The sequence below is a fragment of the Aethalodelphis obliquidens genome, unplaced genomic scaffold (genome assembly GCF_003676395.1).
Source record: "Aethalodelphis obliquidens isolate GAN/ISIS:26980383/991018 unplaced genomic scaffold, ASM367639v1 scaffold27, whole genome shotgun sequence".
NCBI lineage: Eukaryota > Metazoa > Chordata > Mammalia > Artiodactyla > Delphinidae > Aethalodelphis > Aethalodelphis obliquidens.
In genome coordinates this window covers 4,217,211-4,236,295 of record NW_020837971.1, presented here as the reverse complement: position 1 = coordinate 4,236,295, position 19,085 = coordinate 4,217,211, and the positions used below count along the sequence as shown (strand labels likewise).

General features: G+C 37.4%; 1 protein-coding gene across 1 annotated transcript in view; it reads right to left on the bottom strand.

The window, feature by feature from the left end:
• MAGI2 (membrane associated guanylate kinase, WW and PDZ domain containing 2) overlaps window positions 1-19,085 on the bottom strand; it is a 610,224-nt gene that overhangs the window by 365,070 nt on the left and 226,069 nt on the right. The window lies entirely within an intron of this gene.

Sequence of the window (19,085 nt, the reverse complement as noted above, 5' to 3'; positions counted from 1 at the left end):
CTAATTATTAATTAATTATAATTTATGATGCATGCTACTAGGAGAAGTACATGTATATTTTACTCTACCTAAACCCTCAGGTGATTTTTGAAAAGCTTGGAATCACAGGCTGTTATATTTCTTGGGTATAATTCATTACAATTGATTTAAATAATCCTAATGTAATAAGTCAGCAACACATTTGTCAATTGGGTATTTTGGGATGAAGTCATACAATGGATGTCATTTTTCTAGCAGAGCAGTCTTTTAAAATTTAATGAACTGGATATATAGAAGAAAATCCTACTGTTTAAAGTCTCTGGGGAACTAACACACCATTGTAAAGCAATTATACTCCAATAAAGATGTTAAAAAAAAAAAAAAGAAAGAATGATGAGCAAACAAATTGTTAAATATATAATTGAATAAACATACAATTGAATAAATCACTAAAAAATTAAAATCAAATCAAATCTCTGGGGATGGCTAAATATTGAATGTCAATATGGTAAGGACTTAGAAACATGGAATTTAAACTTTACCTTTGTTTATTATATTAGATGAGCTGAATTCTACATAGGAATATACCCTAATTTCATTTTCTATGTAATATGCAGCCTCAGAGCATTGTTTAATTAAAATGCCACTTAGACCAGTTAAACAAATTAGACTGAGCATAAACCTAGGGCTGCTAACTAAAATGTGCAGAAAGATGCACCAGTTCTCTAAGATGGTTCCGTCTGAAGCATCTCCCACAACACTGGGTGCAAGAAGCATCATGACAGTTCTATAAGCCATTAAATGGTAACACAAATTTTGCTTTTGCCATGAAACTCACGGATCCTAAAAGGCTTGCATGCTTTAGAGGTAAGTAAGCTGTACATCTGTCAAATTGGGATGACATGGGGTTGTCACAGATTCTCTGCTTTATCTGGTCTACTGAGCTCTGTGTTTTTCTGGCAGAACAAAGAATCAGTTCATAGACATTTTTGAAAAGGACACTTAAAAAGAAAGATCAATAAAAATACTAATTGTCAACATCACTTGGGGAGAGAAAGGAAGCATGGATAGCTTCCATATTTTCTCTCTGTGTTGTGGAATGTTTTTAAATATTAACAGAATAGGCAAACTGATCAAGCCCACAGTGCTCTGTTGTATACTTGTTCTAGGTGGAGAAAATGTATAATTCTCAGCAGTACCTATCACAGATAGATCACAGAGTGTCAAAGGTAATGAAAATTCAAAGAGCAAGCAGGGAAATGCTTTTTCCATGACATGAAAAGGGGAGGTTCACTATTCAGTGTGTGACTGTAGCAGTGAGATTCCTCATTCCCTGTTTGGGATTAATCTAAGGCACTACTGCTGCCTATTAAAATTTAATGACAGAAATGCCAAAATACAGATATTAAATTATATTTATATAGCCAGATGTGTGTGTGGGACTGTCCAAGTGTTCTTTACCAAAATAATTTCCTGTCCAAATTATTTTAGCTGGATCCTGTAGTAGAGATATTGGAATCATTGGAATCACAGTCCCCCTATCTTGGCAATATAGTGTAGAGAATGGTGACTTGAGAGGACATAGGCATCTTTAAATTTGAGGGGTGTGAATGGTATAAATGTTACAAATACACCTTCAGTTAGGTTATAATGAATAGTGAATCATCATAATACCAGCCAGTATAAAAAAGCAGCAAAGTGTCTATTAATATACACTGTGCTGGCATCAGAAGCATCCACTTCCAATATAGCATTTTACATAGAGAGGGAAGTGGTGCAACTTTAGAACAAATCCTGAATTTCCTGACCCACAAAGAAAAGAGCAATGGCTTCTATTGGTAAGCTTCTAGAACAAAAGAGGGCAGAGTATTTTATCCAATGATTTGGCCACTGTGATTTATACAAATCTTTACCTATTCAGGTTTGTCCCATCTTTGCAGTGTTCTCAGACAGAAGGACCAGATTAGATATCAGGAATAGGGAAACAAAATCTCTTCCTATTAAAACACGAAATCCTGTTCGATAAAATTATAAAATATGGTAGTGAGGTATGATATAGTAAAGTAAAAAAAGTGCAGGATTTGGAATAAATAGCATGTACTACATTACTGCTTTGCTTCCTGGTAGAAGGAAACAAACGAACATGGAAGCTGAGGGCGGGATTTCCTACTGTTGTCTGCTGTTAAGTAAATCTGCAAAATATAAAAAGGCCTGGAAGAGAAAACATGATGCCTGCTGTGTCCGCAAGGTATCGAGATGCCTAAAACATGGGGAAAATTCTTGGAGAGCACTTCACCTCAGTGGAAACTATTACCCGTATACAGCTGTCAGAGACCTCCTCAGGTTGGGTTGCTTGGCATGTAAAAGGCCAGTCAGTCCCACAGATGAGGCTGCCCTGCAGGCACGTCTAACTTACAGGCCAGGCTTTCAGAAAATGTTAAAGGTCCCAGTGGAGCTGTGATCTGTACCCATGGTAACAACTGGACTGTTTGTAAGTCATACAAGCAGTGACAGTGTGGTATGATGTAGGACTCAGCCCCTTTTGTAAGACTCTACATGTAAAAATTCAAACTATTCAACACCAGTGGTACTGTGCAGACGAAGTACACAGGGAGTTCTAGAGGCCATGTGGTCTCATGCAAAGAATCATAATTTCTGACCTGTATGGCCTTTCGAGGCCAAGAACACTGAAAATATTGATTTGTTCACAGAACATCGCTAGCAAAGGTATTATCGATATGGTAAGATAATTGGGTTAAGGTCTTAGGCTACATTTTATATGTAGCCTGAGATTCTTTTAAGTTTGCATTTTCAGAATCAGCTCTGATATACACAGGGCATATAGTCCAGAGTGCAAGTATAAGCAATGACAATAGCTTTTTAAAACATATTAACATAGTTTTCTTTTTCACACTTCCTTGCGTGTCACTTATTTTAGGAGATTCAGGCCTACTCAAGTGGGAATATAAAGAGAAACGGTCAAGAATCAATGTGTGACTTCCATGTCACAGGGTTGGGAGTAGAACTTGTCGGTACAAAGCCTGGGAGAGAGGATTCAGGGTGCAGAGTTCTTAGAGCTCTGGACAAAGGCAAGGACCATAACTTGAGCAAGTGTAAGGCATCCTGCAGCAGAGAACAGCAGGCCTACCACAGACCCACCACTGTCACCATAGGGGTACCTGTTCATCTACTACCTGGCACCACCTTGGACCGAAGAGGAGAAGAAAGACCCACTGGGGGAAAAAAAACCTGGTAGGAAATTTGAACTTTAATACTGACAGGCTATCGCCTTCCCCCAAATAAAGCCGTTTTAAACTAAAAGGGACAGGAAAAAACCTCTAGTTGGCAAGTTTAAGTTTTCTCACTCTCCTTCAACAGTAATGAAGCCTCTAACACAAATGAGATTAGTTACATGAAATTAAAATTAAAATCTTTTCTTACATATGAGTTGTAGTTTGCAAATACCAACCTTGCTATGCTAGCATGCTAGCATTAAATTAAAATCAAGTATTCAAGCATATATATATATATATATATATATATATATATATATATATATATATTTTTTTTTTTTTTCCTTTTGCGGTACGCGGGCCTCTCACTGTTGTGGCCTCTCCCATTGCGGAGCACAGGCTCCGGACGCACAGGCTCAGGGGCCATGGCTCACGTGCCTAGCTGCTCCGCGGCATGTGGGATCTTCCCGGACCGGGACAGGAACCCATGTCCCCTGCATCGGCAGGCAGACTCTCAACCACTGCGCCACCAGGGAGGCCCTAAGCATATATATTTGACAGAAACATTGTAGGCTATGGAGTCAGATAAACCTGATTTGAATTTTGGATTTCCTCGGATAATCCTCAGTTTCTTCATCCTGCTTGACGTTATAAGGAATAGAAATGTAGAGTGCTTGACCTGCTTGGTACTCAATAAGCGCTAGGTTCACTATGACTACTGCTGATGTTGTTGTTACTCTGTCACCATCGTCGTGATCAGCAGCAGCATCGTCATCATCCGTAGTAACAGTAGCAACAGTGGGACTTGATGGAGTAATGATGGCTCCATATTTAGAGTGTGTGGCAGGTAAAGCCCAGAAGCCTTTTTGCCTCATAAGTATTGGAAGAAGAAGGTTTTTTGGAATTATTTGAAATATGGAAAAGAGCTTATAAAACTGAGTGTGAAAAATGAGGACTGAAAAATTAAGGAGGGGGAATCCTTTCTATTATTTTCTTCCTGTGTGAAGTTGGATTGAAGCCTTCAGGATAATCAGACTGATAGCAGTCTAGCTTCAGAAATGGGAGAAGGGGCTTTATTTATAGAGACGATATTTTGCTTAATACAAAGGGATGCAACTGGAGTTCATAAAGAAAGCTACCTGAAAACAAATACAATTATGTCTGATTATAATTCTTACTTAATGTACACATAAATTATTCTTTAAAAAGTATTATGTTGGGGCTTTTTATTAGAAAAAAATAAGGTTAACAAACATATTTAAAATTATTTCTTTAGTTCACAAATCAAAATTACATCCGAACTATAAATATAGCCCTTGAAGTAACAACTATAATTAAGGTAACAATGATATTTTCATTAGAACATTCCTTTGTTTGATATGGTGACATTTTTCTTTTAGTAAAACTATAAGTGATTAAAAAATCTATTTCTGCTCAAAGATCAATCAATTATTGTCACTCAGAGCTCACACTTGAAAGGAAAAGATAAATCTGTGTCTTAGAATTATGGTGCTAGAAAAAGGAAATTTTTTGAATCTGGAAAACAGATAAAAGGTGAAGAAGAACATGAAAGCTACTTTATCAGTGTTAAAAATTAGCATATTATACTCAGGAACCTAATAGAGATACAAATTAGATAGTTCTAAAACCGCTGCGATTCACGAAAGTTCCACAGTGAGAGGCGAGAGTTAGAAAACTCAGTAAGACCAGATGTAACAAGACAGACTGGAAAGGACTCCATGGGCAGCTAAGATAAAGGAAAAACAATGCAGGGAGAAAGAATACGTTATACCATTGAGAAAAGGGATTTCTATTGAGTTCTGAAGATTACGTTATAACCATCTGTTTTCTCTCTCTCGGTGAGAAACTTGAAGACATGGAGCATATCTTACTCATCTTCTATTCCTCAAACCTAATATGAGGGGCTCAGCACAGGCATTTACTAAAGGAATGAATGAGATCAGGTACCCATTGTGGCACTTAGAAAGCTAAAATGTCTTATACCTTCGTCTGAAGAGCAATCTCAGATATTTGGGTAGCACAAGGAATGTTGGCTTCCTATGACACTAATACTTCAGTTGTTTATTTATTTATTTAACAAATGTTAACTCAGTTTTTAGTCAGGTGTTCTTGTGTTGAGAATGTTTGCCCCATATTTCAGATATTTTCAGGTGTGCTGGGTCGAGGTGGAGAGGGAGAAGAAAATGTTGCTATTGGCAACGTTCCATAAAGCTCACTCCCTCCCTTGTCATTGCCGTAACAGAGATGTTAGAGAAGCACATATGGATTAAAGAACTGTTTTAGTAAAGAATACAAAAAATAGGCATTAAGGTTTTAGGTACATTGCTTTTGGTAACATAGATTTTTGGGGACATGTCATGGTAGAAGTATGCCCAGGTGCTCTCAGATGAAGGAACAGCCATTTACAGCAGGGGTGAAGTAGACAGTAGATACAGAGAAATGCCCGTGGAGCTGTGTCCTAAAAGATGACTCAACATTTACCTGACAACTTTTCTTACTGAGGGGGGTTTACTCTATACTGAAAAGAATGGCATTTACTTTCAATAAATGCTATTTATGTTCCTACCCCAACATCTCAGGAGGTTATCTTTTAAATTTTTCATGGCCAAAGTTATAACCCTTCCTGCCTTATCTCAATTATTTAGCACCATCGAAGTACTAAAATTAGCTACAATTATACAACGTAGAGATAACATGTATCGGACACTGTGCTGAGTGCTTTCCCCGTATCATCCTTTTGATCCTCATAACAACCCTAGGTGGGGGGGATACTATTTAACTGCTTAGAGCCCAACTAAAATTATTTTTGATGATGGTGGAAGGTGGTGGTGCTGAAATTCCTTTGAATAAAAGATTCCTTTCTGGATGTCCTTTCTTGGGACTCGCAATGTTCTAAATGTTGGTAAGAAAATGTGAAGAGACACATGAAGGGAAAGATCTGGCATCTGTGCATCCATCCTTTTTTAGGAATGCCCCAGAACTCTGAAATAATTTTCACATTGCTTTTCAGTAGGAGTCTAAGTTCAATATTTTCAAATCCTTTCATACTGCATTTCCTTGTTGTGCAATAGATACAGTGAATGTCGGCTTTGGTTGTGCAGAAAGACATCAACATACAGTATCTCAGCTAACATTAGAGTCATAATTTAATCTTTGATATTTATGCAATAACACAGGTTATATTTACGAGGACATTCAGAAACATTAGAAACTTTAAACATTTTTCTGGCATTCATATGACAAGAAAATGTGGATGCACTTGGAAGCCTATTCCATTTTATTTGAATTGTAATGCCATCTGCCAAAACTCACTCTCTCAAAAAGTACTTGTTCTGACAGCATCAGAAAGGAACTTTGTCTGAGAATTAGGCATCTGTTTTTTGCTTAATTTACAAAAGGCAAATTTTGTTTGCATTCACAAGGGCTTTCTACAAATTTACTCTTCAATTAATATGTCATTCTGTGACAATGACAAAATAATCAGATTCTTAAATGAGTCCCATTTCTTTTCAGTTTTAACTTTGCAAAGCATGAAAGGATTATATGGTGTAGTACTCTTCCAGCTTATTACAAAGCCAGTTTTCCTCTGTGAAGATGACACTATTGGCATCACCCGGGCGTTCCCTTCAGGTAGTTTCTAATAATGGCGTTGAATTTGTGCCAGGTCATCCTTGCCTGGTTCTCACTGTGATATGAAGCTTGTACATTTGTGCAATGATCAGTAGAATTTACCTGGAGTTAGTGGAAGAGGACTAAACAAACTAAGTTTCAGATCCTAAATTCCTTGGAAGTGTATGGTGAGAGCTGAAACTGGCCAGACATCTGCTGAGCTGTTCCTCCACAAACACATTGTGTAGACTCTGTATTTAACATGCTAGATGCGGCAGAGGGGATATGCCAGCAGATAAGATCCTTGCCTCTGAATAATTTACAATCTACTTGGAGAGGTAAAAACATCTACATGTAAAAACAGAAATGGATCCATAAAGAGTATTTATGCATGAAGGTGCAGGTGTGAATTGGTATACACAAATACTGTGTAATTTCACAATAAATAATGTGCTTTAATTTGCAGTAGCTTCATAACTCTCACTGATTCTCAAGTAGAATCACAATGGAAACAGAATAGAAGTGTGGTGCTACTTGGGGGAAAATAAGATGAGTTCAGGCATGGGCTATGGAGAGAGAGGTGGGATGATGAGTAGTTCTGCAGAGAATGAACATAGGAAAATATATAAATTGTAAGTTAATTATCCTAGCTAGAGAAGAGTATTTATGTTAGATAATAAGAGAAAAAGCTGTATATGTAATGTAGATGAACTGATGGGATGCATTTGAATCCTAGGTTGAAGAGTCTTAAGTAATTGGAAACTTTTCTAGTGTCTAAGGAGAGAAACAACATAATAGATACGTTTTGGGAAAGCCTTAATCAGGTACTTGCATTCTTGATATTTGCATCATTAGTACATAGCATATGCCCAGCACAGTGCTTAGAATAAAATACAAAAATGAAAGTTTAGAATCAGGAGGTAAGTTGGTTGTATTCAGGAGGACATCTGCATTCCCGTGGCTGCCCTGATTCAGACCCTCTTTCCTATTTTTGGATAATTCTCCACAGCTCAAATCTTAGTGGGAGGTGGGTGCTAGATCCAACTACAGAAGTTGAAAAGCCCACATACTCGCCTTCCCTGAAGCCTGGAAATTAGGGCATGGAGCTGTTTTTAATCCAGGTTTGGGAAGTCAGACACAACTGCCTGGGATTTTGAATCTGGAGCTCATGGTGCAAAGAAGCAGCACGTGTAAAAAATGTATTCTAGTGATGGAAGAGACTGCCACAGCTAGTTTTGGGGGCAGTCATAGCAGTTTGGCCAGAGAGAGCAGTGTCTTCCTTGGCCTGTTCTTGTGGGATGACCCCAGCTGGGGTCCTGGCTATGAAAACTCGCTTTCTTATTTTCCGAGCCTGGTTTTCCCACCTTCCTTGTCATTCTGTAAGCTACCAAACAGCCTTTCAATAAATTCATTTTCTACCTAAATCGAGAGCATCAGTTTCTGCTGTTTGCACTCAAGAACTTTGATAAAGGTATCTCAGTCAGGCAGTGACTAGGATCCTATTTTGGTATAATGATAATGGCTAGAGTGAAAAAAGGACAAAATTGAGAGATACTGACAAAGAAGAATTGACAGATTTGGTAACTAGCAAGATACTGCTGTCCCATTCTGGCTTCACTACTCTGTTTGCAGTAATACGTGCATGACATTGCCTAAGGGATAACACACAGTGAAACAAAATGTTTGCAAATATATATCCTAACGGATTCATAATAAAGTGTTTGTACAACATGTGAACATAATGTCTGTAAGTGTGACATTTCTTCAGAACAGAAACTAAACTGGGGAAGTGGTGGTAAACATGAATGGTGTTTTTAAATAAAAATATCTTTCTATAGAGGGAAAGAGTGAAGCTTTCATGAGCCACTATACTGTTTTGACTCTATATATGTTTATGAGAACCATGTTAATCGTTTACATTGACTTCTTAGCTTTAATAAGCAGCACGTGTTGCCTCAATCGTGACATGGCCGCAACAAAATTCATAGTTTTTCCGCCAAGAGGTCCTTCACCAATGTGTTTTGTCTCAATAATCAGCATTGCAGGTGCCAGTTGCCCAATCAAGGAACCTAAGAGAGAACATGGATTTCTTCCTTCCTTCTTCTGATGATTTAAAAAGTCCTGTATTCCATCCCTTAATCATCTCTCAAATAATTCCCCTCCCCTCCATGACTATGACCGTTGCCAAAATCTCATCACTTCTTAACTGGAGCTTTGCCAGTTGCTTCCTTGTCCCTTCCAATCCACCCCTACTAGAAATCCTTAGGTGCCCTTCCCTTTGGTTTTCAAAGTCTAAACCCGTTAGAAAGGCACACAGGGGGCTTCCCTGGTGGCGCAGTGGTTAAGAATCTCCCTGCCAATGCAGGGGACATGGGTTTGAGCCCTGGTCCGGTAAGATCACATGCCATGGAGCAACTAAGCCCATGCATCACAACTACTGAGCCTGTGCTCTAGAGCCTGTGAGCCACAACTACTGAGCCCGCGTGCTGCAACTACTGAAGCCCGCGCACCTAGAGCCCCCGCTCCTCAACAAGAGAAGCCACTGCAATAAGAAGCCTGCAGACCGCAACGAAGACCCAACACAGCCAAAAATTAATAAATAAATTTATTAAAAAAAAAAAAAAGAAACGCACACAGGGTCTGCCATGATCTGCCACGATCACATCTTCCCAAGTACATCTCCTTTCCCACATAAGGCTTTCGTGCTGAGACTTTTTTCCATGCTCCAACTTTACACAATTCCTTGGCTCTTTGATTTTGCATTCTGTCTAAATTCCATCTGTCCTCTATGACTCAGCTGATTGTTACCCTTCTTAAAAGTGTCTCCTGACCATCATTCTTAGCAAGGTAGCCATGGCTACACATCTATAATCCTTGGTTCAAATGTTACAACCCTTATCACTTGTTGCATAATGGATTATTTCTCCATCCTTCTCCACCAGTAGACAGTGAGGATTGTGGGGACCATATAGCTCATTGAGTTTTGTATTCTTATTTCTCAGTGACCTTTATAAAGCATCTAGGCTTTCTCCAAAATAAGTCCTCTCCCTCTCTCTCTCTCTCTCTCTCTCTCTCTCTCTCTCTCTCTCTCTCTCTATATATATATATATATATATATATATATATATATAGTTTCAGGAATGAAAAGAGCACATATTCCTTATGAAACCTGAAGGATATCCATAACAACACTTGGGCTAATTTTATGGTCATAAACAATTATTTTTATAAAGGTAAGAGAAGGTGTAAGGCATTTCCATTAACCAGCACTTAGTCTATAGTGAAGCTGGATCTGTAAGACACAATATACAATTGTTCCCCAAATGTTCAATGGTCAGAATGATAGTTCTTTTGAAGGAGCGGAATAGTTATTGAGTAACATTCTTGGCCCCAAGAGGAAAGGAAGTTCAGAAAGCTGCTTTACCTTTCTTTCAACTTCAAAATGGATTTTCAAAGACAGAGTCCTTTAGAGACTCTTGTTTAATGCAAGTATCTCTTACATTATGGGAAATACAGAAGAGAAAGCAAGAAGAAAACGTATAGATCAAATAGAGGGAACAGGAGATTGTGAGATAAACAGACCGAGAAAAATGTTTAAAATTTTAAAGTCCAATGAAGAGAGAGGGAAGAGGGGAAGCAAGACAAAAGGTCAGAAGTGCAGAGAAAGCTCCAGCTTCATGTTTACTGAGATTCGACCTTAACAGAAAACTGCTGTTTCCTTGAGCTTTTGGCTTCTTTCCCAGTGCTCTGCTCAAAAATTCCCTCATCTTCATCACCCAACTCCCCGAGGTCAGGCAACATCCACAAGTAATCAGGCATTTGACTGGAAGTCTGAGGGGCAGTCTGTACTCGCTGCACTTTTGCAGTTCAGTACAGGGAAGAGATAGAAATGACCCAACACAGAACACAAAGGTCTGTTTTGTGATCTAGCATTATAGATATTTTCCTAGTTTACTTAATATATTTCCAACCTTGAATTAACTTAGATACCAGTCTTAAGAGAAAAAGTTTTACACAGGTGCTATTATTTTTCTGTTTCCTATAATGAATTCAGTTTTCCTACTAAAAAGAACTTGGGAGACGTACAAAATTGAAAAGAATTCCAAGAATATGATGAAAATGCAAATACATTCTTAAACACTTATTTTGTATGAAGTGGATGGAGGAATACAGTATAGCACTAAAAACAGATCTTAACCAAGATCCAGAAAAAAAGGTCATACTGATTCTAATAAGAATGCAGAGCATGTGGACAATATTAACTGTCTATGGAAAACAGAACAAAAACTTTTTCTATGAGGCTGTGTGTTCTTGTTCATATCCTTGTCACTGTTGAATCTCCAGGTCTAGCCCAGGGCCAGGAAAAGAGCAGGTATTCAAGAAACATAACTTGAATAAATTAGACTAGAAGGTAATTTGGAGGTAGTATACCAACAGTTTTAAGATGACTCTTTAAGGTAAGTTTTAGGATAACCAATATAAAATATAATCTCCACACAGCAAAGCGATTGACGAAAAGAACCAGTCAGATAAACTCATACCCCATTAAAAAAAATACTCTCCAATGTGATTTAGGAAAAAATCCAAATTCCATTTTGGGACCTACAGGCGTTCCATTCCTGCCAACTTCTCTGACTTCAGGTCCTACCATTCTCCTCTCTGTTCTCTATACTTGAGCCAAGGTGGTGATTTTGCTTTGTTTTGTTTCCCTTGCCATCCCTGAGTGTGTTAAGCCAAGTCCTACTTCAGGGCTTTTACTTCTGCCCTTTTCTTTACCTGGTATGTTCTTCCTTAGATATTTTCATAGCTGGATCCTCATAATTCAAATCTCAAATATCACGTGCTTCAGAGGGCTTGACCGTACTATCTAAAATAGCTTCCCTTCACTTCATCCAGTACCCCACCTTATTTTACCAGCGTTTTTTACTATATGAAATTTTACTATTTATTTTCTTGCTTACTTGATCTAAGCTTCACTTGGGCTCCATGTTATCTTGATATGCAAAGTAAATGGTCTCTTATTGATTGAATGAATGAGAGAAGTATAAAATGTTATGAAACTATGTATAAGTGAAAAGGGTTATGTGAGGTCTGATAGGTTCAAGACATATAGAATCCAGGAAAGAAAAGAACAGAGGGTTAGGTTAAATCTCTGTTCTTGGCCCTAAGAGAAAGAACTCTGACTATTATGTTTCTTGATTGGCTCAGTGTTGGTCAAAGGGATATACTAAATAAATGCCAAATATTTTCACTTAGCTTCCTAGTTAGTAATTCAACTTTTAGGTAGAATGAATTTGATGTGAATTTAAAGAATGTTGAGCATGACATTCCAGACCTTAATAACCTAGGATATAAAATGGCGGAAAGAGATGGAAATAGTTATTTTAATAGGTGGCAACAGATTTTTCATGAGAACGTTTATATTCAGGAAAATACCTTGATGATTCTGTTTGGTTGTAAAAAAAAAAAAGTAAGGTCCTAGGAGCTTTACTATTTTAAAGGGAGACCATTAAAAAAAAAAAAAAAGAAAAGCTAAACTGCTCTGCACACGGAATGAAGATAAATGTAAGGAAGAGAAAAGAAGAGGCAGAGGGAGATTAAGCCTATGAAAGCACACTGATGTCAAGGTCGCCAAAGTAACTGTAAAAATAAAAACATTGAATATTATATTTAAAATTTCTGCACACACAGGCAGACACACAATCTTACATTGCCCAAACCATCAATAAATTCTGTTAACATATTCTGTTAACATTACCTGGTAATGCCTTACGTGAGAAATTCCTAAGAAGACCAAGGAGTAAGGGTTGAGTTCCATATCTGGGCTGACCTGGAAAGAACAGCCATGGAAAGTGAAATGTGAGTGAGAGCCACAGTTTGGTGGGCAAGAACTTAGAGATAAGGTTGACCTAAAGAACTAATGTTCCAGGAACACACAGAAGTTTTGGTTAGGGCTCAGTCTCTGGAACAAGACTAAAAATTGTTTGAACATTTACTAACTTACAAGGCTGAGATATAGCAATCAACAAGATAATGACTCCAGTTTCATCTGTCACATGACTTCACTTCTATGGAAAAGACTGACGATTGTCACATTTCTATCTCCACAGCAGGAATGGGTTCCATCCAGTTACAGATACGTTTCCAAATATTAAAAAGTCTTAAAAATAAGTAGAGGGCAACATATTATATTGTCTGTCCTCTTCTATTTCTAATTTATAGAGGACTAGGGTTATTATATTCACATCTGTTAACGATATTGGGTAGCATCCTAAACTAAAAATTAAACATTGTCTATGAAATATACAGGGCCTAAGTACATATCAAAGAGGGGCAAAAAGGAGGTGCAAATCCTCTGTGAAGCTGAATTGCATGTGTGAGTATGTGTGCTGTATGAGAAAAAGCCAAGAATAGAAACTGGCTATCTACATGCTATAATCAGGTAGAAGATTCTTCAAAGGAATGACAAATTCAACCAAATAATCCACGATCAAAGACAAGTCAGAAAGTGAAACAGCAGGGTTAACTCAGTTGACTCAGGTATTACAAGAAGAATGCTTGAAATGACTTGAGGTACTACTGCTGATTTCACGTCAGGGTCAGAAGGATGCTTATTAAAGTTGCACCTCTGAATTTGACTTTACTCTCATTATTACCTGTGCTTATAACATTGCTTGTCTAGAAAATATCTTGTTAACTATTAGTTTACCATCTCTTGTTTGATTATCTGGAACTTTTATAATATCATGGTGACTGAGATGGCCTTAACATTCCCCTCAGCTTGCCTAAACTTAAGAAGGGTTTCTTCCTGATTGTGGGCCCCTGACCTCCCTTTTCTTAGAGCTATCACTTTAGAAACTTGCAACTGTAATTGCTTTTCTGCCTCTTCAAGGTATGTCTTCTACAACCCAGGGATATCTTTCTCAAGGACCTGGGAGCCATCTCTTTGAAATGTAAACATCAAGAAAGATACCACCCCTATCTCCCAGTCTTTGTGGGAGGGTAGGAGCTTAACTTTGGTAAGTGCCAATTAGCAAACACAGATGGCCTAACCATTTTGACCAAATTTCTCCATTCCGCTCACTCCCACAGTCCTCCAGTATTTTCCATTCGCGTACCCCAGCATTTAAAAATCCTCCTGCTTTTCCTTTGGGGAGTTGAGTTCACTCTCTCTTCCCTACTGCAATAGCCTTGAACAAGTCTTCCTTGCCTGTTTAACTGTTAGCTCTGACTGGTGCAATATTTCTTTGGCAGTGGACTGATCTGTTTTCTCATCTTCCTTAATTATTTATTCTCTTGATATCAGGCAATACTTTCCAGTTACTTTTAGGCCAGTAAAAGTCTTCTTTTAAATATGAGATTTAGAATAAAAGTAATTGAAATGGGTATTCATGACAGAGGTAGTAAATGATAGATACACTGAAGAACAAACATAATCAGAGAGTAGAAAATGAAAATTTAGGTAATTGGATGTTAATTAAATATAGTTATTTGCCATCTGCCTTTACAAGGATTAAGTCACCAGCCACTGCAGTTGATGACCTTCAACACACCCTGAAGGAAGTTCAAGGTGGAGATCAGGAATGAGGCACTCTGTGCTCTGGGAAAAATTGCCAAAACGGGTCTTAAGATAGATATTTTCAGGAGAAGATTTTATCAGCTGAATTTCTTGCATCTTCTCATATTCAGAAAAGCACTAAAATTGTTAACAAAGACATCTGCTCCTTGTGACTAGCAGCAACCTTCTGCCAAGATGTGCGCTTGATTGCATGTGTCCCCCTTCACTAAAATCACATATATACAACCCCCTTACCTCTTTGTTCCTCTGAGCAGTTCCTCAGAGCTATCGCAGACGCTATCTCTGGGATATAGTCCTCTTTCTGCCCCCAATAAAACTTAACTCACAACTCTCATGTTGTGCATTTTTTCTTCAGTCAACAATATGAAAGAGACCCACCACCAGTCCGTCCCATCAGGAACCTTGCACAAGCCTCTTAAATAGCCTCATCCACCAGAGGGCAGACAGCAGAAGCAAGGAGAACTACAATTCTGCAACTGTGGAAGGAAAACCACATTCACAGAAAGATAGACAAGATGAAAAGGCAGAGGGCTATGTACCAGATGAAGGAACAAGATAAAACCCCAGAAAAACAAATAAATGGAGATAGGCAACCTGCCAGAAAAAGAATTCAGAATAATGATAGTGAAGGTGATCCAGGACCTCAGAAAAAGAATGAAGGCAAAGATCGAGAAGATGCAAAAAATGTTTAACAAAGACCTAGAAGAATTAAAGGACAAACAAACAGAGATGAACAATACAATAACTGAAATGAACACTACACTAGACAGAATCAATAGCAGAATAAGTGAGGCAGAAGAACGGAGAAGTGACCTGGAAGACAGAATGGTGGAATTCACTGCTGTGGAACAGAATAAACAAAAAAGAATGAAAAAAATGAAGACAGCCTAAGAGACATCTGGGACAACATTAACGCAACAACATTCGCATTAAGGGGTCCCTGAAAGAAAGAGAAAGAGAAAGGACCTGAGAAAATATTTGAAGAGATTAGAGTCAAAAACTTCCCTAACATGGGAAAGGAAATAGCCACCCAAGTCCAGGAAGCGTAGAGAGTCCCATATAGGATAAACCCGAGAGGAAACATGCTGAGACAAATAGTAAACAAACTGGCAAAAATTAAAGACAAAGAAAAATTATTGAAAGCAGCAAGGGAAAAATGACAAATAATATACAAAGGAACTCCCATAAGGTTAACAGCTGACTTCTTAGCAGAAACTCTACAAGCCAGAAGGGAGTGGCATGATATACGTAAAGTGATGAAAGGGAAGAACCTACAACCAAGACTACTCTACCCAGCAAGGATCACATTCAGAATCAATGGAGAAATCAAAACCTTTACAGACAAGCAAAAGCTAAGAGAATTCAGCACCACCAAACCAGCTCTACAACAAATGCTAAAGGAACTTCTCTAAGTGGGAAACACAAAAGAAGAAAAGGATCTACAAAAACAAACCCCAAAAAATTTAAAAAATGGTCATAGGAACATAAATATGGATAATTACCTTAAATGTGAATGGATTAAATGCTCCAACCAAAAGACAAAGGCTTGCTGAATATATACAAAAACAAGACCCATCTATATCCTGTCTACAAGAGACCCACTTCAGACCTAGGGACACATACAGACTGAAAGTGAGGGGATGGAAAAAGATATTCCATGCAAAAGGAAATTAAAAGAAAGCTGGAGTAGCAATACTCATATCAGATAAAATGGACTTTAAAATAAAGTATGTTACAAGAGACAACGAAGGACACTACATAATGATCAAGGGATCAATCCAAGAAGAACATAAAACAATTATAAATATATATGCACCCAACATAAGAGCACCACCATGCATAAGGCAACTGCTAACAGCTATAAAAGAGGAGATCAACAGTAACACAATAATAGTGGGGGACTTTAACATCTCACTAACACCAATGGACAGATAATCCAAAGTGAAAATAAATAAGGAAACAGAAGCTTTATATGACACAATAGACCAGATACATCTAATTGATATTTATAGGACATTCTATCCAAAAAGAGCATATTACACTTTCTTCTCAAGTGTGCATGGAACATTCTCCAGGATAGACCACAACTTGGGTCACAAACAAGGCCTCAGTAAATTTAAGAAAACTGAAATCATATCAAGCATCTTTTCGCATCACAATGCTATGAGATTAGAAATCAATTACAGGGAAAAAAACGTAACAAGCACAAACACATAGAGGCTAAACACTAAGTTATTAAATAACAAAGAGATCACTGAAGAAATCAGAGAGGAAATCAAAAAATACCTAGAAACAAATGACAATGAAAACACGATGAACCAAAGCTTATGGGATGCAGCAAAAGCAGTTCTAGGAGGGAAGTTTGTAACTATACAAGCCTAACTCAAGAAACAAGAAAAATCTCAAATAAACAATCTAACCTTATACCTAAATGAACTAGAGAAACAAGAACAAACAAAACACAAAGCTTGCAGAACGAAAGAAATCATAAAGATCAGAGCAGAAATAAATGAAATAGAAACAAAGAAAACAATAGCAAGGATCAATAAAATTAAAAGCTGGTTCTTTGAGGAGATAAACAAGATTGATAAACCATTAGCCAGACTCATCAAGAAAAAGAGGGAGAGGACTCAAATCAATAAAATTAGAAATGAAAAAGGAGAAATTACAACAGACACCGAAGAAATACAAAGCATCTTAAGAGACTACTACAAGCAACTCTATGCCAATAAAATGGACAACCTGGAAGAAATGGATAAATTCTTAGAAAGGTATAACCTTCCTAGACTGAACCAGGAAGAAACAGAAAATAAGAACAGACCAACTACAAGGAATGAAATTGAAACTGTGATTAAAAATCTTCCAACAAACAAAAGAACAGGACCAGATGGCTTCACAGGTGAATTCTATCAAACATTTAGAGAAGAGCTAACACCCATCGTTCTCAAACTCTTCCAAAAAAATGCAGAGGAAGGAACTCTCCCTAACTCACTCTATGAGGCCACCATCACCCTGATACCAAAACCAGACAAAGATACTACAAAAAAAGAAAATTACAGACCAATATCAGTAAAGAATATAGATGCAAAAATCCTCAACAAAATACTAGCAAACAGAATCCAACAACACATTAAAAGAATCATACCCCATGATCAAGTGGAATTTAACCCAGGGATTCAAGGATTCTGTAATATATGCAAATCAATCAATGTGCTACACCATATTAACAAATTGAAGAATAAAAACCATATGATCATCTCAATAGATGCAGAAAAAGCTTCTGACAAAATTCAACACCAATTTATGATAAAAACTCTCCAGAAAGTGGGCATAGAGGGAACCTACATCAACATAATAAAGGCCATATATGACAAACCCACAGCAAACATCATTCTCAATGGGGAAAAACTGAAAGCATTTCCTCTAAGATCAGGAACAAGGCAAGGATGTCCACTCTCACCACTATTATTCAACATAGTTTTGGAAGTCCTAGCCACGGCAATCAGAGAAGGAAAAGAAATAAAAGGAATACAAATTGGAAAAGAAGAAATAAAACTGTCACTGTTTGCAGATGACATGATACTATACATAGAGAGTCCTAAAGATGCCACCAGAAAACTACTAGAGCAAATCAATGAATTTGGTAAACTTGCAGCATACAAAATTAATGTACAGAAATCTCTTGCATTCCTATACACTAACGATGAAAAATCTGATAGAGAAATTAGAGGAAACACTCCCATTTACCATGGCAACAAAAAGAATAAAATACCTAGGAATAAACCTGCCTAAGGAGACAAAAGACTTCTATGCAAAAAAGTATAAGACACTGATGAAAGAAATTAAAGACGATACAAACAGATGGAGAGATATAACATGTTCTTGGATTGGAAGAATCAACATTGTGAAAATGACTATACTACTCAAAGCAATATACAGATTCAATGCAATCCTTATCAAATTAGCAATGGAATTTTTCACAGAACTAGAACAAAGAATCTTAAAATTTGTATGGAGACACAGAAGACCCCAAATAGCCAATGCAATCTTGAGGGATAAAAATGGAGTTGGAGGAATCAGACTCCCTGACTTCAGACTATATTACAAAGTTACAGTAATCAAGAAAATATGGTACCAGCACAAAAACAGAAACATAGATTAATGGAACAAGATAGAAAGCACAGAGATAAACCCATGCACCTATGGTCAACTATCCTATGACAAAGGAGGCAAGGATATACAATGGAGAAAAGACAGTCTCTTCGATAAGTGATGCTGGGAAAACTGGACAGCTACATGTAAAAGAATGAAATTAGAACACTCCCTATCACCATACACAAAAATAAATTTAAAATGGATTAGTGACCTAAATGTAAGACCAGACACTATAAAACTCTTAGAGGAAAACATAGGAAGAACACTCTTTGACATAAATCACAGCAAGATCTTTTCTGATCCACCTCCTAGAGTAATGGAAATAAAAACAAAAATAAATAAATGGGACCTAATGAAACTTCAAAGCTTCTGCACAGCACATAAAGAAGAGGAAAAGAGAGCCCAAAGAATGGGATAAAATATTTACAAATGAATTAACAGACAAAGGATTAATCTCCAAAATATATAAACAGCTCATGCAGCTCAACAGTAAAAAAAACAAACAACCC